Here is a 25,649-nt window from a genome sequence, read left to right on the forward strand (position 1 = left end):
GAAAAAACCCCAGCGTACGCAAATGGCGTACACTGCAAATGGCAGGGTATTCCCCCCGCCCCCGCTGTGATAGGCTACGTAAATACTTACATAGCCTATCACAGCCTCCACAGGGACGCAAATGGTGTCCCTGTGTTAGCTGTGATAGGCTACATAAGTATTTACATAGCCTATCATGGCTATGAAGAGGAGGAAGCGAATGGCGGCCATGATAGGCTATGCAAAGCAGCACGGACGGGAGCAAGTGCTCCATTTCGCGCACCTTTTGTGGGTTGTGGGTTGCGGGGACTTCGTCCCATGCACCTTTCGTGGGTTGGGGGGGCAGGGGCTTTGTTCCATGATGGATTTCGGGGGGCCGAATGCACTGGCATTCAGCCTCACCGAGATCCGTCATGGAATTCTCTGACATCCCTAAGTGCATGCGCCTACGTCCATTGTTCCCCCAACATTACATCTCCCTTCCCCGTAGGATTCAGTTTAAAGCCGTCCTGATGAAGTCCTTCATGCTGTGGCCAAACACATTCTTCCCATCCTTTGTGAGGTGCAACCCGTCCCGCGCCAACAGCCCATCTTCCAGGAAGTATAGCCCGTGGTCCAGAATCCAAATCTCTCTCGTCAGCACCCACCTTCGTAGCCAGTCGTTCACCTGGAGTATTTTTCGTTCCCTTTCTATCCCCCTTCTAACTACTGGAAGGATGGATGAGAAAACTACCTGGGCCCCAAAGTTCTTGAGTTTCCTTCCCAAAGCTTCAAAGTCTGACGTGATATCTTCGTAGGTCCGCTTGGCGGTATCATTTGTTCCCACATGGATGAGAAGAAAGGGATACCTGTCAGTGGGCTTTATGAGTGCAGGCAACCTTTCAGTCACGTCTCTAATCCATCCTCCTGGGAGACAACATACCTGGTGAGTCCACGGGTCTTCGCGACATACTTGGGTCTCGATCCCACGCAGCAAGGAGTCTCCCACTACTACCACTCTTCTCTTCTTGTTGTTGTAGGCCTGGGTTTCATCGCCTCTGTTTGACTGACCTTCAGCCTCTTGCTCACTCTCATGTAGGTTCCCTTGTGATTCTTCCTCTGCAGGCTGTCCTCCAGTCTCATCCGCAAGTACCTGGAATTGGTTCCACAGCTCCACTGCTTTCACTGGTGCAGAGTGGTGTCTAGTTCTTCTTCTCCTGACTGTCACCCTTTTCCAAGGAGTATCCTCTACTCCATTTTTCTTCACCTCAGCGTTTCCCACTGCCTCATCTTGCTGTTGCTCCTCAAGCTTCTGGTCTTCCCTTTGCTGCTGTAGTTCCCCTATTCTGTCCAAGAACTCTTTATGTTCTCTTACTCCCCGGAGGGAATAAGACATAAGAGTTGCCGCTCCAGTCCACTTACTTTTTCTTCCAGCAGCGTGATCAACTTGCACTTGGTGCAGGTGTAGGCCATGTTGTTCTCAGGCAAGAAAACAAACATTGCACACACCTTGCAGGTCACCACTGCTGGAGAGTCTTGTCCTTCCATAGCCCCGTTTCCCTTTTTGTGTCTAGCTTTGTGATTGTTCTAGACTAGCCTGAGCCTGCTTTTCTACTCAGTAGAGGTTAAAAGCAGAGTCCCACTGGTGTGGAAGTGTGTGTTACAAGACAAATAAATTAAAAAAGTTAGTTTTAAAAAATAAATAAATAAAAAATAAATAAAAAATGTTAGGGGCCTCCCCCTTGACCTCCCCTGCCGAACTCCCCTGGCCAACTCCTGTTTGCTCCCCCTGTTCGCTCACTCTGGTTGCTCGCTCTCTGGGAGCTTGCTTGCTTCTGTAGCCCCTGGACCAGCTGGAGTAGCTTGCTCTGCTCTGCTCTGCTCTGCTCAGCTCAGCTGGGAGGCAGGAAACAGACTGAAGCTTCCCACCCACTCAGCTGCTGGGAGTACTCAGGCCACATCCCCCCAATTCAGCTGGAGCTCTCAGGAGCACCTGGTGAGCTCACAGCCACTCAGAAGGATAAAGGGCAGCCCCCTGGGCTTCCTGCAGCCCACTTACCTCTTAGCCTCTGTCTCCTTTGTCTCCTTTGTCTCTTCAACCACTGCAACTCCCCTGGCCAACTCCTGTTTGCTCCCCCTGCTTGCTCACTCTGGTCGCTCGCTCTCTGGGAGCTTGCTTGCTTCTGTAGTCCCTGGACCAGCTGGAGCAGCTTGCTCTGCTCTGCTCAGCTGGGAGGCGGGAAACAATTCAAAACAAAGATCAGTCTATTTCTGGCCTATATCAGTTTTACCTACGTTGGATCATGACTCCATTCTGTCCCATAAAATAGTCATGAACATTCACATTTAAAATGTATACATTTCCCTTAAAATACACATTTTTCCATGCACTTTTAAAGCTGAGAACTGCTTGGCGAAATTCAGAGAACTGCCTAGTCCGAAGCCTAATTGCATGCCGTTTGGCTTATCAGTCCAGGAAGGGCACATCTGGTCAGTTCGCTTAAAAATGCAGATGGACCAGAATTCTCCAGCACCCCTAACCCATATTCCCTTTGGAACATGGGTATATTCTGATCCTGTGCAATGGCTCCCATAATGGCACTTCTGGATGCATTCCTTCAGAAATAAACTTCTCAGTTCTGTTCAAGTTTCCATGTTGTAAAAAACAATGAAGCATTTCAGCACTTTTACTAGCCAAGGGCACAGTCCATTAGAACATAAGAACATAAGAAGAGCCGTGCTGGATCAGACCAAGGGTCCATCTTGTCCAGCATTCTGTTCACACAGTGGCCAACCAGCTGTCAACGGGAAACCCACAAGCAGGACATGAGTGCAACAGCACCCTCCCACCCATCTTCCCCAGCAACTGGTGTACATGGGCTCACTGCCTCTGGTACTGGAGGTAGCACATAGCCATCAGGACTAGTAGCCATTCATAGCCTTTTCCTCCAGGAATTTGTCCACCCCCCTTTTAAAGCCATCCAAATTGGTGGCCATCGCTATGTCTTGTGGTAGCGAATTCCATAGTTTAACTATGCGCCGTGTGACGAAGTCCTTCCTTTTATCTGTCCTGAATCTCCCACCAATCAGCTTCATAGGATGACCCCAGGTTCTAGTATTTTAAGAGAGGGAGAAAATGTCTCCCTATCCACATTCTCCACACCATGCATGATTTTGTAGACCTCTATCATGCCTCCCCTTACACTCCTTTTTGGGGAGTTTCTCTGTGTAATCCCCATCGAAATGGATGCAACCACTGCACAGCAGCAACCACGGTTCTTATCTGGCTTCCATGTAGGGATGTATGAAACCAACCACTTACCTGTTTCGTAAGTGGCACCTGCAGTGGGGGGGGAGGTGCTCTGTCCCTCCCCCCGAGATCCTCCCCAGCCGGCTCTGCTCCGCGGCAACTCTGCAGAGGCTGCCATTTGCGTCCCTTCACTGAGCCATGATAGGCTACGTAAATATTTACGTAGCCTCTCTCAGCAAAAGCAGGGATGCAAACGGCGGCCGCTACACCATTTGCGTCCCTGTCTTTTGCCGTGATAGGTTACGTAAATATATATATAGCCTATCACGGCAAAAGAAAAGGCAAGGACGCACATGGCGTAGAGGCCGCCATTTGTGTTCCTGCCTTTTGCCGTGATAGGCTACGTAAGTATTTACATAGTCTATCATGGCAAAAGACAGGGATGCAAATGGTGTCCCTGCATTAGCCATGATAGGCTACGTAAATACTTACATAGCCTATCATGGCCACTTGAAGGAAGGGGAATGGTGGCCGCAGATGTGGCCACCATTCGCAGAGCACCGGACGGCCGACACAAGGTAGGCTCCATTCTGGGACCATTTCGCAGGGTGGCAGGGGGGGTTGCTTCATTCCACCATGGATTCCGGGGGGCCAAATTCACTGGAATTCGGCCTCCCTGGAATCCGTGGCAGAATTCTCCAACATCCCTACTTCCATCACTGGAATATGTCAGGAGAAGGTGCCTGTGGATTCACATTTACATTTATTATGGCATAACTTTTCATAGGCTAGGGTCCCCTTCTTCAGTTGCTCCATGCTGCAGCATTGTGCCTTGGGCTGGATGCAGCAATTATATGGAAAGCCACGCTAATGTGCTAACTCAAAAGTCAGCTTTTCTTTCAGAGAATGGCAGGATTTCCATTTCATGTGCTGGGGAAAAGGAGTAGTCATGATGCTTGTGACAATTTTGTTGTGAGAGCTGCATGTATTAGAATGATATCGATGTGCGAAAATTTTAGACTGTCATGTTCCCAGGTTTTCAAAACCCAGTTCATGCATATTTAGTTTCAATAATCCCTGTACCATGCTCAGGGGGTTACCTGGGTCTTTTAAGTCTCCTTCAACTCCTGTTATGAGTTGCCACTGAATTTTGCCTAAAGTGAAATACGAGGCAGACTTAGATGTTCCCAGTTGGGCAGCTGATGAATTTCCAGTGATGTTTGGCTGCAGACAGAGAATAAAGAGAGTTAGGGATGTCAGAGAATTCTGCGACGGATCTCGGTGAGGCCGAATGCCAGTGCATTCAGCCCCCCGAAATCCATCGCGGAATGGCCTACCACCCCCCCGCCCCCCGTGGATCCCCCCCAGGACAAGACTTACCTGGGGCGGCTGGTCTTCCGAACGGCTGCTGCCGTTGCCATTTGCAGTCTGTGTCTCCCCCGCCCCGATAGACGTGATAGGCTACGTAAAGACTTACGTAGCCTATCACATCTGGGTTTAAAAAAAAAAATGTGTACGCAAATGGCGGCGGCTATGGCTGCCGCCATTTGTGTTCCTTATTTTTTGCCGTCTTAGTCTACGTCAATATTTGCGTAGACTAAGACGAAGACAAGAAAGGGGAACGCAAATAGCGCCCACTACGCTATTTGCGTTCCCCTTTCTTTTCTTTGTCTTAGTCTACGTTAATATTGACGTAGACTAAGACGGCGAAAAATAAGGAACGCAAATGGCAGCGGCCGTAGCTTCCATTTGCATACGCGTTTTGTTTTGGTTTTTTGTTACCCAGAGCCCTCCGCGGCCGGATATCCGGCTGCGGATGGCCCTGGCCTGGGCCTGACCGGCTGCTCCGCAGAGCCGCCGCGGAGCACAGCCAGCCGTCGAGGATTCCGGGGGGGAGGACCGGATCACCTCCCCCCCTTCGAGGATTCCAGGGGGAGGGACGGAATGCCTCCCCCCCACCATGAACAGAATCCGCGAAAAGGTAAGTCACTTTCGTACATCCCTAAAGGGAGTTGAAGATTGGATGATAGATCCACCATTGCTCGTAAATGGCACACTATTTCCCATCCTGCTGTCACTTCTTGTCAAATACGTCTGGTGGGACTTTGAAACATTACAAAAAATAGAATGCTCCCCAGTATTTGGGGGTAGGAGTTAGCCACTTTTCATGAGGTGGAACCCCCATCTCCCCAAAATAAGTTTCTATTCACCACATTCAAAATCTTCATTGCCATTGTTCCCCTGACTGCTGGGGCTTCACTGCCGTGTTTTCTTCCTCCTCCTCCTCCTCCTTGGAATACTCTCACACAAGCATGGGAAGCTGCCTTATACCAGGTCAGAAGGTTTGTTCATCTAGCCCAGTGTTTTCTATTATGACTGGCAGCAAATCTCCAGATCTTTCCTATCCCCTGCCACCTGATTCTTTTTCACAGGTGATGCCAGGGGCTGAACCTGGGACCATGCTTCACCACTTAGCTATGGCCCCTAATGAACAGGAGGTTGTCACAGAAAACTGATTTGGCTGCGTGATGCCGTTATTGAGGGTAAGTGAGGGCAAATGGGGGCAACATAGCTCAACAGATTAACATTTCTAAAAGGAGTGATGTAAAATTGATGAAAATAGAAGCCGTTTTTGGCACTCTCGCAAAATGCTATGGGGGGACTCAACGCAACCCTCAATTCTAAAAAAACATGTAAAACCTTTTTGACCATATATAAAAATGAGAATGTACATACAAGAGGCAACAATGTCTCCATCATGCCATCTTCAACTTGCTGATAAATCATTCAGATTTGCCTTTTCCTGGTTCCTGGCAATCCTTATCATGCCAGACCAGATTGTCATCCCAATGAAAATCTAGCAACAGGGGTACTGGTGGAGAAAGGGTGAATTAAGGCATGCCGAGGGAGTGTGGCAGGTCAATCAATCTGGACAAAGACACTAGGGATGGCTGACCCGCCCCCTCCTGTGCCCAGGCCCACCCCATGCGCCACTCACCAGACCCCAGCTGCCTACCTGACTGTGTTTGGCATGCCCGGTGAGCTGCTGGTCCGCGGGCACCCGACAAGTGGTACATGACTCCTCTTCTTCCCTCAAGCCAACGTTTTGCGTAGAAATTGCGGGTAAGCTACTTAGGTAAATGGCGATTTCTGCAAAATGGCAGACAGAAATAGCACCATTTCTGCAAAATTTCAGGCGTAAATGGTATAATTAGACGACTTACGCCTGTAATTTTGTGTAAATGGTGCTATTTTGTGAAAATCACTGGATTACCTGCAATTAGGATGAGTGGATTACCTGTGATTTCTACGCAAAATGGTACTCGTGGGTAAGTGGGGATTGCCGCACATGCTTGAATTGATGCGAACAGAGTTGGGCAAGCATGGGGATCTGCTGACTGGCATCTGGGGGCCAAGCTGGTGAGAAATCGCTGAGCTCAAGCCCCAGCCAGATATCCTCCGACATCCCTAGACGTAACCATACTCTCGCACATTGTCCATACTTCCTGGAGATGTATAAGCATACACTTCCTGGTTTGCTCGAGGTTTATAAAATGCATAGTGACAGCTCTTTGAGAGGACAGAGTTAAGGAGTAGGTAGTGAATGGAAACAATAAACTAATGAGGACAGGAGTTGAGGGAACCTGGGATATAGCAAAGAGGAGAATACAATAGAATCTCTGAAAGAATGGATTAGATAGATCCACTTGTGAAGTGTGCAGAGTTGTAAGAGAAGCCTATCTTAGCTTTGCTTTCTGAAAAAAGGTAACATTTCGGGGATCTAACCAGGAACTAGTAATGAGTCATGAAAGATATTATTTATATCCACACCCTTTGGGTGCTAGATGTATGATAAATTATAGTCTTACTCATTATAAATGCAAAGAAGACATAGAGACTGATCTGTGAGGAACCTGCAGGAACTGTCTGAAAAAATGTTACATAAAAAGGGGGAAATGTGAATAAACAATAAAACTAAGGGAACCAAGGTGTAAGAAAAACAAATGGATCTTGTCTTCTGCCAGCTCCCTAAAAACAATGTCCATTGCCAAAACTTTTCCCCCTTCATAATAATATGCTATTATGGGTTTGGTACCCACTGCTTTTATACTGCCAGTAAATCATACATTAATGTTTCCTCAGACATATGAAAATGCATGTTTATCTCTCTGGGGGAGTTTGTGAGGGTGCTGTAGTGGAGTCAGGGCAGCCATATGTCTGTTCATTCGTTTTCCTTGTTTTGTTTTTAAAGATCTCAGCACAAAAACAGTTCAGACTTCCATCATCGGAACTTTTCAGTAATGACTGACGTTCAGGAAGCATTTAAGACAAATTTGGAGTTTCCTGCTTGGGAGAAGCAGCAGAGGGATTTCAAAAGAAGCAAAGAGGAGCAAAATCAGCAAAATTTCTCAGGGAAATTCTACGCATCCCTACTTTTAGACCTAAAGACTACACTAACACAGGTTGTGCTCTGGGTGGGGATGGAGGAGAAAGGTGGTCAGTGCATTTTAATGTGGACTTGCCTAATTTTGCACTTTCAAACCAATATAGGAATCAACATTAGGTTACCTTTAAAATTCCCACTTCCCTGACTTTTGCAATGGAGTTCTAGAACCAAAAAATGCATACAAAAATGTGTATATTAGGGAAAGGTCCACACAAAAATGAGTATATTAGTGAAAATAACATTTAAAGGCATTATATTATGAAAATGAATTGCAAAAATATGTGTAAGGCAAAATCGCATACAAAATGAATATATTCAGAGAAATTCACAAAAAAAAGCATACGTATTTTCATGTGAACATTTAACCAAAAAAATCTCAAATTTCAGGACAAACTGAACTAAAGACTGGAAAAATGAGAAACTGTCTGAGTGAAACCAACACTGACAGATCCATCCATCTCTGTTTCTGGGTATCATCATCTGCCTTGTACCAGCAGCTAGATATACTACTGGGGATCTGGGATAATGAAGAAACTCTACATTATTTTATTATGGTATTTCTCTACATAAATCAATTTATCTAGATTTATGACAGTTTTATGTAACCAAAGCACAAGACAGAGTAACATTAAACAACTTAGGGAGCAAACCTATCCAGATAGGTGGCTGCCTCCGAACACGGAGGCGACCGCCTATCCAAAGCAGGGCAGGAGTAGCACGTAGGGGATCTAGCCGATTTTTCGGCTAGACAGCCGATGTGCATATTTGTGCAAATGAAAATTTGCACAAATTCAGAAACTAAAACAAAAAATCCGATTCTGTCGATGGGTGGAGAACAGAATGAAAGGTGCCTGACAATTCTTGAAACACAGACGGAACGGTTTTCACACAATCTGTACATCCCTACTCTGAATACTGTGAAACTTTCACAGTGCTTGTAACAATAATGTGCGCAACTTTTAAAAGAGAAACTCTTTTAAACTTTTAAAGAGAAACTCTTTATACTTTCCGCACAGCTTCCTTCCAGGGTGCTTCTCTCCCCCACCCCACCCCCTTATGTCCTGCAGGTCTTGGGAGCTGCCAATTGAGATGGGAGGGGAATTCCTGCAACTGTTGCATTGATCGCCTGGAGTGGTGAGTGGCGAGTAGGTAGGTTATTGGTTGTGATGAGGAGAAACCCGCTTGTGTGTTTTTACAGTAATGGCAGCCTAGTTTGATGGATAATGATAACTCTGGACTCCTTGCTGTATCCCACAACCCCTCAATTTACCAGAGTGTTCATAAATATTGATTTTTCTCGATAACACTTTTGGGTAGTACATTGCAACACTGGGTCTCTGTCTACAGCATCATGACAACACTGTACTGCTATAGTTGTATTTCATACTTTGCATTTGGAGGATGGGATGGCATTTTGCAGTGGCTCTGGAATGGTAGCTTTTGATGAGAATAGCTGACAGGTGAAGGAAAAGGAGGGCAGATCCACTCAAGTGCTGTGATGTGAAATATGTGAATTGGGAATGGATGAATTCGACTGTTTTGCTTTCCCCCACATTCATTTCTTTTTTAGATCTCAAGCTCTTTCCAACCTGGATATGAAAAACAAAGAAATGAATTTTGGCAAATTCTTATAAAAAATGAACTGAAACTTAATTCTCAATCATCTGCATTGGCCAAATCATTAGCTACAGCTACTCCCAACATGGAAAGGACTCTGTTTTACCTGCCTGGCGTATACATGTTAAAGATTAGGCATCACATCAAAAAAAATCAACACCACAAACATGGTGGAAAACACAGGGATTCAAAGCCAGACTATTAAGAGCTAAGCAGTAGCACTCAAAGCCCGGGCCTGGATGGATGGATCTGTCAGGTCTTTTTCCCCACATTCGAATAGTTTATATCTCAAGTACTTTCCATCCCCAATATGAAAGAATTTGTCAATTTTGGCAAATTATTAAAACAAAGAAAAGAACTGAAATGAAATTATTGCCCGGCCCTAGTGTGAGTTTGAGGCTTGAGTGCATTGGCATAGAGAAGTCACCTGGGACCGCTAAAACAAGTCAGTTAGAAGGGTTCATTATATGTTATGACAATCCGCCTTTACATGGGAGAGTCCTCACTGTGTGGATGCAGAGAGGGAGCGCATGCATATGCCAACTCTCTGTAGTTGTCCATACCATGGGTGCCCATCCAGGGGGTGTGGCCACTGGTGTTCTCAGTGCTAGAGGCGGTGAAGGCCGGTGGCTCCGATTTTGGTGGGTCAGTGAATCCATTCAGGGTTTCAGTCAGAACCAGCGAGAACTCCAGGGGAGCTATCCAAGGTGCTCAGGCCTGTCCCCCAAATTGGTTCAGAACCTTGGATAGAACCTTAGCGTTCTCACTGGTTCTGACTGAAACCCAGAGCAGGCTCACTGCCCCACTGGAATCAGAGCCATCAGCCTCCACTGGCTGGAGGGTAGGGTCAGCAGTGGGGCTCTGCTCCCCAGTCATTGCATGAAGGCCCCTGGATGCAATGAACACATGAGGAAGGCTACTGTGTGTTTGAAGAAAACCGTTGGGCAGCAGGCCCTGTGAAACTGGCCCCATCTTATCATGGTGGGCTTTAAATGTTAAAATGACATCAGTGTACAATGAAGCTGCGATGCTGTGGAGCCTTGCAGGGGCACTGTAATGTCAAAAGGCACCTTAGCAATTGTCTAGATCCCAACGTTTGCTTGTTTGTTTTATAGCTCTGTTATATTGTTAGAATATAACAATATTATATATATATATATATATATATATATATATATATATATATACACACACACACACACACACACACACACACATATATATATATATATATAATGTTATATTTTCACACTCCGGGAGAGAGCGGAGGACAGGAAGGCCTGGCGTGCTATGGTCCATGGGGTCACGAAGAGTCAGGCACGACTGAATGACTGAACAAAATATGGTTAGAAATCCTCCCCACCCCGTTTTGCTCCTTCGCTGTTTCTCTGACCCATTCTGTTCTGTATTCCATTCCTCCTGGATGTGAGCCTTGGGAAGAGAGACACAAATGAATGGAAGAATCTGAAATGATTCCTGCAATTCCCCTCATGCCCATGGAATGCCCTGAAACGATGGTACCTGGGCATTATGGGGAATAAAAATAGTGGCCGGCTGGCCGCCAAGAGGAGTTCTGCTACATGGTGGTGAAAAATGCAGTTTACAGGGAAAGGTCAAAAAGGGAAATGATCATGATCATCGCTGAACTACTGCTGCTAATTGTAAGCAAACCCCCAGAACCAATGGGAAAATTTGCTCCCCTTAAATTGTCCCCAATCCCCCCAGAACTACCTCCACCCCATTTTGAGCCAAATGTTCTCAAGTAAGAATGTTTGGCTCAGCCCTAGAACACTGCAGTATGACCTCATGCTTGGGAACAGTACTTGACAATACTTATGGCCGAGTGTAGACATAACTCTTAACCATGGTTAATTTGTCACCTGTAAATAGGGGTGTGGTGTGACAAACTAGGGAGGCCATTTTTGGTTCAGCCATATCTCAAATGCATGGTGCAACCATACATTAAGCTAAGCCCTGGACCTTGTATGGGTGTACGAACCCTGTGACTTCTGGTCCCGGGTGGTGGTGGTGGTGGTCTGTGGCAGGGAAATCCAGGCTGCTCAGGGCCCCACAGATTTCCCTAGAGCCATATTGTGTCCTTTGGATTTTGCAGGGTGGCTCTCCTCCTGGCTGTGCCAGGACCCTTCTTCCCTGCGCCAGCTGTTAAGGGAACCCTTGACAGCTGGTGTGGGGAAGAAAGGCCTCAATGTCCCCCACCGACAGCACTGGAGCGCCATCCTGCAGGAAATCCGGCAGACCCAGAGGTGAGTGTGGGCGGTCCACTGTGGACCTCACAGGTGAGATGCTGCTTGAGAATCCAGCCTGCTTTGAATCTGCAGCGGATTTCCCTGCCATCCTTAAGCCCTAGTTCCAGAGAGCATATATGGCGAGAAAACAACTAGATGTGGGGTTGGATCCAGATTTATGCTGGATCAACTGTGCTGGCAGAAGTGGACTTGTCTGTCCCCTCGTTCCCATGGTAGCCCCCTGAAAATGCTACACAGAAAGTATGGAGACTCTGCTGAATGGAGTGAGCTGGTGTGTGTGTGTGTGTGTGTGTGTGTGTGTGTGTATGGGGGAGAGGGATCCCCCAAAACTGAAGTGGAGGGACTTTCCATGAGCAAAGCCCTTCCTCTCTTGGAAGGTCCCTTCCTCTCCCAGAAGATCCTGGATCCAACCCCTGGTGGTCCCCTTGCAATGAATGGCTAGAAAGGGAGTAAAAATGCCCTAACCTTGTTTTGCTTCCTGCAGAGATGAATCATGGCCAATGCAAACCATAGATTGTAAATCCATTTCAAGCCATGGTTTCACAGATAGGTTTGCAGCCAACCCTTCTCCGTGGTTTAGTTATTCTGATGTAAGGATTAACTATGGTTGAGGAAAGCAAACCATGGGTAAACATCAGGTCTGCAAAGGGCTGGTATCATCTTGCCAACTATCTGCACATGTGGGATGATAAACTTCCATGAACTTACAGCCATTTATAGCTGTCCAATCTTCTCCAATAGCAGTGGAGGACAGCATGGTGCACAATAATTTGAATGAACACATTTCCAGTAGTTGGGCTAAACATTTCTTTGTTCTTATTTTGACTTGAATAATTGAAGCTTATCAAAACTTTGGCTCACCCCTAATATTATATTTGTCTCCTGTTATTATTGTGTCTTCAGTAGTAATGTGGACTGAAATGACTGGCACGACATTATCTCCATTAGGACTGAAAGGATAATATGTGAATTTGGGGCTGCCTGTAGCACTGCAGTGCTACAGGAGGAACACAGTATTCAGTTATGCACAGTGCCTAATGAAAGTGTGTTTTCATGATTTGTATTGATTCGCAGGCATGACAGATTGATTATAAATTGGCTGATATATTGGCTCGTAAATGAAATAGATTGAACTGCTGAAGTGGATTAGCTGCAGTATTGGATTCCCGGGGCCTTTATGACATTGTGTTTGTGTACATAAAAACGTGAGCACGCTCCGGGAGAGAGCGCAGGACAGGAAGGCCTGGCGTGCTATGGTCCATGGGGTCACGAAGAGTTGGACATGACTGAACAACAAACATAAAAACGAATCACTGAGTGGTTTTGGACATCCCCCCAATTGAGCATTCTCAGATGGATTAATCCAGTATTCTGCATCACCAAAGAAGAATGCACATGATTATTTCACTTTGCATCCCCCATAAAAGATATACAGTACATGAACAGAGTCATAAACACATGAAACGTAATAGGCAAAATACACTCCAAAGATCATAGAATCATAGGGTTGGAAGGGGCCTGCAAGACCATCAAATCCAACCCCCTGCTCAGTGCAGGAAGCCTGATTCTCAGGTGGTCTCCCATCCAAGTACTAACCGGGGCTGACCCCGCTTAGCTTCCGAGATCAGACGAGATCGGGCGCATCCAGCACTTTGTTGATGCCCATGGGCTGTTGCCGGGTTCTGGGTGGCTTGTTACCCACAGCAACAAGCCACCCTGGCCAGGTTCGCATGACAGGATAAGCCATGCTTCCTAGGGTAATTATGCAAATCCCCTCTGCACACAACTGACATGCACAGGGTGGTTATGCCACCATGGCCTATTGACCACCCTGCAATTGCAGGAACCAGGTCTTTTACCTGTATTCAGGCAGAGCCCCAGCCATTTTGTGCAGCCTGCCTCGGTGGCAAGAATGCAGTGGAGAGGCCCCTATTTTCAGTGAGTCTCTGGTGTCCCCTTCTTAGAGAGGTTGTCTTGCCCATGGGTTAGTTTGGAGGTTTTCATGGGCAAGAGACACCAGAAAAGCTGGTAAAATGGCATGTATATGTGTGTGCTACAAGATCCAGGTAGATCCCTGCCTGTAGGCTTGTAAGATATAGTGAGTGAATGTCAGGTGTAACCAGATCACTACACCTCCCCATTAGTTTAACTTCCCTTCAACCCACTCCTTCCAATCCACTATCACATGCTCTCCCCACCCTTCTACTCCTTCTCTTTTCCAACTCCCATGACTGTTAGGGACTCCACCTACCCAATCCCCTCCTTCTTTTTCTAGCACCCCAATCTCTACATCCCCTTGTAGAACAGACTGTTCATACATGTCCTCAGCCTCATTTTGGGCTACGTAAGAACATAAGAAGAGCCCTGCTGGATCAGACCAAGGGTCTATATAGTCTAGCATTCTGTTCACACAGTGGCCAACCAACTGCTAATGGGAGCAGCACAAGTAGGACATGAGTACAACAGCACCCTCCCACCCAAGTTCCCCAGCAGCTGGTGTACATAGCCATACTGCCTATGATACTGGAGGTCATGTATAGCCATTAGGACTAGTAGCCATTGATAGCCTTCTCCTCCATGAATTTCTAATCCCCCTTTAAAGCTATCCAAATTGGTGGCCACCACTACATCTTCTTGAAGTGAATTCCATAGTTTAACTCTGCACTGTGTCAAGAAGTCCTTCCTTTTATCCATCCTGAAACTCCCACCAATCAGCTTCATGGGATGACCCCAGGTTCTAGTATTATGAGAGAGGAAGAAAAATGTCTCCCTGTCCACATTCTCCACACCATGCATAATGGTAAAGAATCAACATTGCCAAGAACATAGCTAATTTCCCCACAAAGGGTACAGCTCTCATGTAAGGTTCATCATAGGGATGTTAGAGAATTCCGCCACAGACTCCAGTGAGGCCGGATTCTTTAGAATCCAGCCCCCCCGGAGTCTGTGGCAGAACGGAGCAACCCCCCCCCGCTACCCCGTGGAATCCCCCTGGGACAGAGCCTACCTTTGTCGGCCATCCGCTGCCCCACGAATGGCTGCCCCGGTCTGCGGCCACCATTATCATTCCACTTTAGCTGTGATAGGCTACGTAAGTATTTACATAGCCTATCATGGGTAACGCAGGGACGCCATTTGTGTCCCTGCAGTGGCCGTGATAGGCTATGTAAATATATATGTAGCCTATCACAGCAAAAGGCAGGAACGCAAATGGTGGCCTCTACGCCATTTGTGTCCCTGTGGTAGCCATGATAGGCTACATATATATTTACGTAGCCTATCACAGCAAAAGGCAGGGACGCAAATGGCGTAGCAGCTGCCATTTGCGTTCCTGCCTTTTGCTGTGATAGGCATAGGCTATGTAAATATATACGTAGCCTATCATGGCTACCACAGGGATGCAAATGGCGGCCACAGCCCAGCAGCGGATGGAAGTCCGGTTGCGGGCGGCCCTGGCTGGCTTCTCTGCAGGCTCCCCGCAGAGCGGAGCTGGCCAGGGAGGATTCTGGGGGGAGGGATGGATTGCCTCCCCCCCAGAGGACGGCCCCAGAAGAATGGGGTAAGTCATTCGTACACCCCTAGTTCATCATTAGTATTATGATTATGTTTAGATTGCATTGCTTTATCCAGTTAATTTCCCCAAAATCAACGTGTGCATTTGAAATGTGCCAAGTCATTTTCCCCTACATCTAGTGTGTGTGTGTATTCTTCATGGAGTCTCCTCTTAGCCATAGAAACTCTGTGAGCAATATGAGAATGGGGGCAAGGTTATAGAAGGGGAAGAAATGGAAGAAGTGACAGATTTCATTTTCTTGGGCTCCAAGATCACTGCAGACGGTGACTGTAGCCATGAAATTAAAAGACGCTTGCTCCCTGGGAGGAAAGCTATGGCAAACCTAGACAGCATAGTAAGAAGCAGAGATATCACCTTGCCGACAAAGATTCGTATAATCAAAGCTATGGTTTTCCCAGTAGCAACGTATGGCTGTGAGAGCTGGACTATAAGGAAGGCTGAGCGCTGAAGAATTGATGCCTTCGAACTGTGGTGCTGGAGAAGACTCTTACGAGACCCCTGGACTGCAAGGAGGTCAAATCAGTCCATCCTAAAGGAAATCAACCCTGACTGCTCATTGGAAAGGCAGATACTGAAGCTGAAGCTCAAATATTTTGGCCCCCTAATGCAAAGAGAAAACTCCCTGGAAAAGACCCTGATGCTGGGAAAGACTGAAGGCAAAAGGAGAAGGGGATGGCAGAGGATGAGATGGCTCGATAGCATCACTGCTGCAATGAATATGAACTTGAGCACGCTCCGGGAAAGAGCAGAGGACAGGAAGACCTGGCGTGCTATGGTCCATGGGGTCATGAAAAGTTGGCCATGACTTAATGACTAAACAACAACCGCACAAAAGGGAGCACATTTGGTAACAGGAAGGAGATGGTTGATGCCCATAAGGGCAGAAGGGCATGCCAAGAAGGAGAGAAAGAACCCTGTACCCATCTGGAGTCCTAGAACGAGGTAGTCCCAGAAAGAGGTAGGAGTGGACTTGTACCCAGGAGACTATAGTCAACAGCCAGGCCTGCCAGATTTTTCCCAGCTGACGCTTGTGCTTCCCTTCAGTCTCAAGAAGGGCATGGTCCATGAGCTGAGGACCAGGTCAAACACTCACTACAGCCAGAACATACCATCAGCTCAGGGGAAACCTATACTCAGGTCTCTAACCTCTTGCCTACTTACCAGTCCTGGGTTCAAGGGAGAAAGAACTCCAAACTGTGACTTGTATACTTCCTGGCTGGGGCCTGTGAAGTTAACAAGGACACTAATAAAGTTGGTTGTTTAAAGGAAAATTGGGACAAGGGGCATGTCAGTTAGCTTCCCATTTTGAGTTTGAGCCAACATGAGGTAACCATAATGCTCATCTTAAAGTGGCAGGTTTTTGATAATTGCATACAGATTAGGTTGGTTCATATGTTACACTTCAAACATGTGACCATGTATAAGCCAGTGTCCCTCTACCCATTCTCAATTTGGCCATCCCTATTTATTTATTTATTTTATTTATTTCATTTCTATACCGCCCAATAGCCGAAGCTCTCTGGCAATGAACCTGGAGAAAGGGTGAAGTGCTGAATTGTCTTTGTCCCTCATCAGTCTACACATTCCTGACAAGGAGAGAGTCTGAGCTGCTATTGCACATGGCAGGAGTATCTCATTGCCAGAGAGAAGGAGGGATGATTGAATAGGCATTATCTGGTATGGCTGATCTAGGCCTTTGCTCTTCTTTCTCCAAAATGCTGGGGAGGATCAAGGTAATTGGCAGAGCAAAGGAGTCTGTTTTAATTTATCCGTTTAGCATGTCTATTTGTGGGTATGTTTGCAAAGCAATTCCTCCCTTGAGCCTTGCGATACAATTTGGTAGGCACGTTCAGGACACCATTCCACATTTCATGTTCAAATCCCAGAATGGAAGTCAGTATGCAGATCCAATACACAATTCTGTATTACAAGTATGAACCCCAAACCCATTTCTAAGGGGACCAGGAAAGACTTAAATACATTGTGATTGTAGTGATGGCCACCAATTTAGATGGCTTTAAAGGGTGGTTAGACAAATTCCTGGAGGAGAAGGCTATCAATGGCTACTAGTCCTGATGGCTATGTGCTACCTCCAGTATCAGAGGCAGTATGCCTATGTACACCAATTGCTGGGGAACATGGGCAGGAAGGTGCTGTTGCACTCATGTCCTGCTTATGGGTTTCCTGTGGGCCGCTGGTTAGCCACTGTGTGAAGAGAATTCTGGACTAGATGGACCCTTGGTCTGATCTCACATGGCTCTTCTTATGTTCTTATATTATTAATCAATATCTGATGCAAGACTTTTCATCCATTGTGCTTGGTTTGATTATTCTGCTATTTCAAAATCTGAGGATGAGAAAGAATTTATGAAGGACACTGATGTTACACCTGGGTATCCCCTCTTAGCTCCCTCATTTTGAGATTGTATCAGAGACAGGCATCCCACATATTTTCAAGGCTGTCTTTGCAACCTTGGCAGCTAGAAACATAGTTTTGAATTAAAAATGCAAATGTTGAGAGTTTCAGAAGGTTGAATTCTCAGTCCAAAACCACAGCCCATGCTTAGCAACATAGAATACACAGCCTGTCCCATCTATGGGTAATTAATGATGAAACCTCCTTTATAAGCTTTACAAAGGATGTATTATTCATCAGCTCTGAAATGTCCCAGCGGGAGATTCATTGTCATTAGATCTTTAACAGATGTCATTCTATTGACAGCAGAACATGGAGGAGGGAGCAGAGATGCCAAGGTTACTCTTTACCTGCTAAAATCTCTACTGACTAATGCAAATAATTTAAAGACTGCAATCATGAATGAAGAATCAGGATCTGTGGGTTGGCTCTAGGACCTTCGTTCTATTGATGGAAGGGCTCCACTCATAGACGGTGCCTCTGTCCAGTTGTCAGGGATCTTGGCTCTCTGCCACACAACAGCTCACTGCATTCAGAGGGTCCCTTGACCCTCTGGGTACCATTTTCAATTGTAGTTGTAGAAGGGCCATGGAGAGGATGGGGTGGGGAAGTCCACTTTTGCCAGCCCAGCTGCATACACCTAAATCTAGGCCCAACCCTGTATCAAATTTATTAAACAGACCACATAGCTTCAAATGCCAAAACCAAATATTTGATTCCATACAATACAGGGAAAGGAAACTAAAAAAAATACAAGAAAACCCACTAAGGGCACAATCCTATGCATGTTTAGACAACGAAAAGGCCTTTTCTCTGTCTAAACATGCATAGGATTGAATACTTTTTTTCATTATTAAGAAATCTAAACAAAGCTAAGATTGTGTTTCTGTTGGTGCTGATGACATCAAATTATTTAGGGTGATTTAAACAAAATAAGAGATTGTGAGGAGCTCCCAAAGGATCTCTCCAAACTGGGAGAATGGGCATCCAAATGGCAAATGTGGTTCAAGGTAAGCAAGGTAGAGTGATGCATGCTGGGGCAAAAAATCCCACCTTCAAGTATAACCTGATGGGATCTGCGCTAGCAGTGACCAGCTAAGAAAGAAATCTTAGGGTAGTGGTAGACAGCTTGATGAAAGTGTCAACCCAGTGTGTGGCTACTGTAAAAACATGGCGATCTCCATGTTAGGCATAATTAGGAAAGGAATTGAGAATAAAACTGCCAATATCACACTGTCCTTATATAAATCTATGGTGTGACCACACTAAGAATACTGTGTCCAGTTCTGGTCACCGCACCTGAAGAAAAGGTACTGTAGGGCTGGGAAAAGTGCAGACTAACATGATGAAGGGGCTGGACCAACTCCCCTATGAGGAAAAGTTATAACCACTGGGATTGTTCAGCTTGGAAAAAAGGCAAGTAAGGGGAGACATGATAGAGGTGTACAAAATTATGCATGCTGTGGAGAATGTGGATAGGGAGACATTTTCTCCCTCTCGCACAACACTTGTGTTATGTCCTGCTTGTGGGTTTCACATTGACAGCTGACTGGCCACTGTGTGAACAGAATGCTGGACTAGATGGACCCTTGGTCTGATCCAGCATGGCTCTTGCTATGTTCTTATGTTCCATTATGAGGTAGGCCATATATATGTATGCAATAGTAACTTGTATAGTAGTACAATTTATAACTCTTCACTACCACATGGCCATACACGATTCACATACAGAATGCCATTAAATCTTCCTTCCAAAGGAGTCGAAGGGAAAATATTGAAACAAATTAATGTAAATACTTCCCTATTTTTTGGGACAAATAATGACCACAAGTAATTAGCTTCAGTGTGAAACCATAGCAACCTGCAAGTATGTATGGATGAATCTGTCCATTTCAGGGTCTCATTTTTCCATTCTTAAGTTATGTTCATTCTGAACTTTGAGACCTTTAAAAAAAAAAAAAACAATTTTCATAAACATCTCATTTTTTAATTTTTGTGAACTGCCCTGAGAGCTTTGGCTATGGGGTGGTATAGAAATAGAATACATGAAATGAAATGAAATGAAATGAAATGAAATGAAATGACGAATCATATGCTTTTTGTGGACATTTCTCCTAACACATGCACTTTTGTATACCTTGTTGCCTATTATTAACTCTTTTTTTCTTTTCTTTTTTTGGCAATAGGGATATATGAGAATTCCATTTGGGGGTGAAAACTTGACAGATTTTTCCAGTTAGGCCCTGAAGATTTCTTTCCATTCCTCCCTCCTCCCCAGGATTGACTCGATCTGTAGTGAGTTGAGCCAATATAAAGATTACTCTTTTTAAAAATGGTGGCAATTTGCATAATTTGGGGGGGGGCAGATCTTGAAATTTGTGCAAATAGTGTCATTTTTATTTTATGTTTTTTAAAAAATGGTGATTTTGCACAAGTGCACATGATCGCAAGACCACGTCTCCAATATGTAGTGCTGCAGAAGCATATTGCCCTCTTGTCAATATCCTTGTCAATTTCATCCAGAGCATGGAAAACGAACAGAACAAACTTGAACTCTTAATACAGGAGGGAAATTATTACTTGATAGGTGCAACCGAAACTTGGATGACTCTCATGACTGGGATGAAGCAACTGAAGGATATAATTTGTTCAAAAAGAACAGGAGGAACAGAAAGGGAGGTAGGGTTGCACTGTATGTGAAAAATACATATCTCTGCACAGAAATACAGGAGGATGAGTTTGGTAGCCCCATTGAGAGCATCTGGGTTAAAATAAATGGAGCAAAGAATAAAAGGAACATGGTGGTCGGAGTCTACTACCGGCCACCCAATCAAGGAGAAGACGAGGATGAACCTTTTGAAAAGCAAATAGCTGATGTTTCAAGGAAGCATGATGTAGTAGTGGGGGACTTCGATTTCCCCGATATTTGTTGGGAGACAAATTCTGCAAAACATGGCCCCTCCAGGAAATTCCTGACTTGTGTGGCAGATAACTTCCTCCTACAGAAAGTAGAGGAAGGAACTAGAGGATCAGCTATCCTTGACTTGATCCTAACCAACAGAGATGACTTAGTGGATAAAGTAGCAGTTACAGGAACTCTGGGGGAAAGAGACCATGTTATACTTGAGTTCTTGGCTCTAAAGGAAGCAAAAGCCGAGTGTAGCCAAATGTGTACCCTGGATTTTAGGAAAGCCAATTTTAAGAAACTCAGAACAATGATCAGTAAGGTCCCATGGCAAGCAACTTCAATGACAAAAGGAGTCCAAGATGGATGAGAGTTTTTTAAAAAGGGAATTCTCAAGGCACAATTACAAACAATTCCAACAAGAAACAAGAAGGAAGACAACAGAAGAAGCCAATGTGGCTTCAGAAAAAGCTTAGAGATGACCTGACAAAGAAGGACACATAAAGGAAGTGGAAGGGCAACAAAGGAAGAGTACAGACAGGTAGCACAGAATTGCAGGGATGGTGTCAGGAAGGCTAAAGCTGAGAACAAGCTGAGGTTAGTGAGGGATGCTAAAAGCAACAAAAAGGCTTTATTCAGATACATAAATAGTAAAAGACAGAGGAAAGAAATGGTGGTTCAACTATTACGTAAGGATGGCAAAATGATAACAGATGACAAGGAAAAGGCAGAAGTGCTTAATTCCTACTTTGGCTAAGTCTTCTCCCAAAAGAGGGTGTATGACCCCCCTGGCAAAGGCCAAGTACAGGCTGAAGGGGCAGGATTGCAGCTTAAGCTCGATAGGCATATGGTCAAGGAACACCTAATTACTTTGACTGAGTTCAAATCTCCAGGGCCAGATGAACTGCACCCTAGAGTAATAAAGGAAATGGCAGAAGAACTCTCAGAACCACTGTCTATTATCTTTGAGAAATCATGGAGGATGGGTGAAGTGCCAGATGACTGGAGGAGGGCTCATGTTGTCCCTATCTTCAAAAAGGGCAAAAAGGAGGAACCTGGGAACTACAGACGAGTCAGTCTGACATCCATCCCTGGGAAAATTCTGGAGCAGATGATAAAGGAATCCATCTGTAAGCACCTCGAAAACAATGCAGTGATCACTCAAAGCCAACATTGATTTGTCAAGAACAAATCCTGCCAGATTAATCTGATCTCATTTTTTGATCAGGTAACCTACCTTGTGGACTGTGGGAATGCTGTAGACATAATATACCTCGACTTCAGCAAAGCTTTCAACAAAGTGCCCCATGATATCCTGATGAGCAAACTAGCTCAAAGTGGGCTAGATGAAACAATGATCCGATGGATCCACAGTTGGCTACAGAATCGGACTCAAAGAGTGCTTATCAATGGGATCTTCTCAAAGTGAGGAGAGATAACGAGCAGGGTACCACAGGGTTCAGTCCTGGGCTCTGTGCTCTTCAACATTTTTATTAATGACTTGGATGAGGAGATGCAGGGAATGCTTATCATATATGCAGATGACACAAAATTGGGTGGGATAGCTAATAACCTGGAAGACAGAAACAAAATTCAAAGTAATCTTGATAGGATTGAGTGCTGGGCAGAAAATGACAGAATGACATTTAAAAGTGATAAGTTCTGCACCTAGGAAAAAGAAACCAAATGCACAGTTACAAGATACTTGGCTCAAAAATACTACAAGCAAGAAGGATCTTGGAAATGGAATTGTGGTAGATCACAAGCTGAACATGAGCCAACAATGTGATGTGGCTGCAAAAAAGTCCAATCCTATTTTGGGCTGCATTAATAGAAGCATAGCTTCCAAATCCTGGGAAATACTAGTTCCCCTCTACTCAGCACTGGTTAGGCCTCATCTGGAGTACTGTGTCCAGTTCTGGGCACCACACTTTAAGAAGGATGCAAACCAACTGGAGAGGGTTCAGAGGAGGGCAACAAAGATGATCAGGGGACTGGAAACAAAGCTGTTTGAGGAGAGACTGAAAGAACTGGGCATGTTTAGCCTTGAGAATAGAAGACTGAGGGGAGATAGGATAGTGCTCTTCAACTACTTGAAAGGCTGTCACAGAGAGGAAGGCCAGGATCTCTTCTCGATTATCCCAGAGTTTTCTTAAAATAATGCATATTTGAACATTATTTTCTACGATATACACACTTTTGTATGCACTTTTTCAACTGGAGAACTCCATTGCAAATTCTGAAAATTGTGACTTTTGAAGGATAACTGTGTTTCGGTTTGCAGAGTGGTTTAGAAGTGGCTTGGAGTGGTTTGGAAATTCACGTTAAAATGTGAACTGAACAAATTTCTCCCCCCATCCCTACCCACAAGGCATGGAGCCCCAAATATAATGGAGTACATAGCAGTTTCCAGAGAGGTAACTATGTTAGTTTGTTGCAGCAAAACCAACAAAGAGACTTGTGGTACCTTAAAGACTATGTGGGGCTGCCAATTCATGGACTCTTCAGTTGAAGGGGTCTCCTAGGTAGCATGGGATCTGCCCCAAGAGACCTCTGCCCCAAGAGAGTCACTGCTAGTCAAAGTAAATAGTACTGGTCCACATGGGCCTTGAAGGCAACTTCAAACATATGAGAAAATATCCATGTAGATTATGTGCTGGCCTGCTCTGAAGAATTACTTTGGACGCTAATTATACTAGCCTGGATCGTGACACACTGACACTCTTACTGTTGAACAACAAATGATTTATGGCCAAGGTTGTTCCAAAAGGTTAAGACAACAGCAATCATTGTCCTGCCCTGCAACACATCATGGCATCTCTCCTCGTTTCCCCATGACAGATAAAAAATATTCTACCATGTTGGGAGATAATTGACAATCCCCATCATCCTTCCATCATCTCTTAATAACAGTGTCAGGGTAAATACAACGTGAGATAATTGAATAAGCAAACAATAAAAATCCGGTATGCCTCACCAGCTAAAGATCCAGGAGGATTCAATCTATATCAGGAAGGTCTAATTATATCATAAAATATAATAATGGGGATATTATCAAGCCTTTTCCAGTCTAATTTGTTTTCTCTCCTTTCGTTATTCCCTGCAGCATTTACCCTTAGCAGTGGCAGTCTTGTATCCAATAGGCAACACCACTTCTTTGTACTAGTTGATACTAGCTGATACTTGGAAGTGTCTGATATTTTTGGGGCAGCTTTTTCAGCAATTAATGGGTGTGGAAAGAAAATGCCCCTGAAGACTGGTGGGGATGGTAGATGTTTCTTTACATTTGGGAGGAGGGGTTGTCTGCCTGTTAACTTTACAAGGGGTGAGTGTTCCCCCTTTTTTTTACACTACAAAATAGGTTATGGTTGCTGAGCACAGCCTCAAAACTTTCAATAACCCCACCATAACCCCTGGGCTGCATTAATAGAAGCATAGCTTCCAAATCCCGGGAAGTACCAAGTACTCAGCACTGGTTAGGCCTCATCTGGAGTAATGTGTCCAGTTCTGGGAACCACACCTTAAGAAGGACGCAGACAAATTGGAGGAGGTTCAGAGGAGGGCAATGAAGATGATCAGGGGCCTGGAAACAAAGTCCTATGAGGAGAGATGGAAAGAACTGGGCACGTTGAGCCTTGAGAAGAGAAGACTGAGGGGAGATATCTCTACTTGTCACATACACAACTATTTGAAATTTGAGAGATGCTCTCAGAAATCATCAGCATATATGAAAAGGTTATTCATCCTACATCCCATAGTCCACTGTCCCTGTCCCTGTTCTAAAAGTATGTGTTGTTGTTGTTGTTGTTGTTCAGTCGTTAAGTTGTGTCCGACTCTTCGTGACCCCATGGACCAGAGCACGCCAGGCCTTCCTGTCCTCCGTTCTCTCCCGGAGTGTGCTCAAGTTCATATTCATTGCAGTGGTGATGCTATCTAGCCATCTCATCCTCTGCCGTCCCCTTCTCCTTTTGCCTTCCATCATTCCCAGCATCAGGGTCTTTTCCAGGGAGTTTTCTCTTCGCATTAGGCGGCCAAAATATTTGAGCTTCAGCTTCAGTATCTGTCCTTCCAATGAGCAGTCAGGGTTGATTTCCTTTAGGATGGACTGATTTGACCTCCTTGCAGTCCAGGGGACTCGTAAGAGTCTTCTCCAGCACCACAGTTGGAAAGCATCAATCCTTCAGTGCTCAGCCTTCCTTATAGTCCAGCTCGCCTCTCACAGCCATACGTTGCTACTGGGAAAACCATATCTTTGATTATATGAATCTTTGTTGGCAAGGTGATGTCTCTGCTTCTTACTATGCTGTCTAGGTTTGCCATAGCTTTCCTCCCAAGGAGCAAGCATCTTTTAATTTCATGGCTACAATCACTGGGTGCGGTGATCTTGGAGCCCAAGAAAATAACATCTGTCACTGCTTCCATTTCTTCCCCTTCTATATGCCAGGAAGTGATAGGGCCAGATGCCATAATCTTGGTTTTTTTCATTTTGAGTTTTAAACCAGCTTTTGCACTCTCCTTTCACCCTCAACAAGTGGCTCTTTAGATCCTCTTCACTTTCTGCCATTAGGGTGGTATCGTCTGCGTATCTGAGGTTGTTGATAATTCCCCAGCAATCTTAATTCCGACCTGTGATTCATCCAACCCAGCGTTTCTCATGATGTACTCTGCATATGAATTAAATAAGCAGGGTGGCAATATACAGCCTTGTCGTACTCCTTTCCCAATTTTGAACCAATCAATTGTTCCATGTCCAGTTCTTACTGGTGCTTCTTGACCCTCGTACAGGTTTTTCAGGAGACAGGTAAGGTGGTCTGGTACTCCCATCTCTTTAAGAATTTGCCACAGTTTGTTGTGATCCACACAATCAAAGGCTTTAGCATAGTCAATGAAGCAGAAATAGACGCTTTTCTGGAATTCTCTTGCTTTCTCCATGATCCAGTGAATGTTGGCAATTTGATCTCTAGTTCCTCTGCCTCTTCGAAACCCAGTGTGTACTTCCGGTAGTTCTTGGTTCACAGACTGCTGAAGCCTAGCTTGTAGGATTTTGAGCATCACCTTGCTGGCATGTGAAATGAGCGCAATTGTGCGGTAGTTTGAACACTCTTGGGCGTTGCCCTTCTTTGGAATTGGAATGTAAACTGACCTTTTCCAGTCTTGTGGCCACTGTTGAGTGTTCCAAATGTGTTGGCATATTGAGTGCAGCACTTTAACAGCA

This window comes from Heloderma suspectum, chromosome 4 (genome assembly GCF_057233095.1).
Source record: "Heloderma suspectum isolate Gila_16-S chromosome 4, 16-S_ref, whole genome shotgun sequence".
NCBI classification, from domain to species: Eukaryota; Metazoa; Chordata; class Lepidosauria; order Squamata; family Helodermatidae; genus Heloderma; species Heloderma suspectum.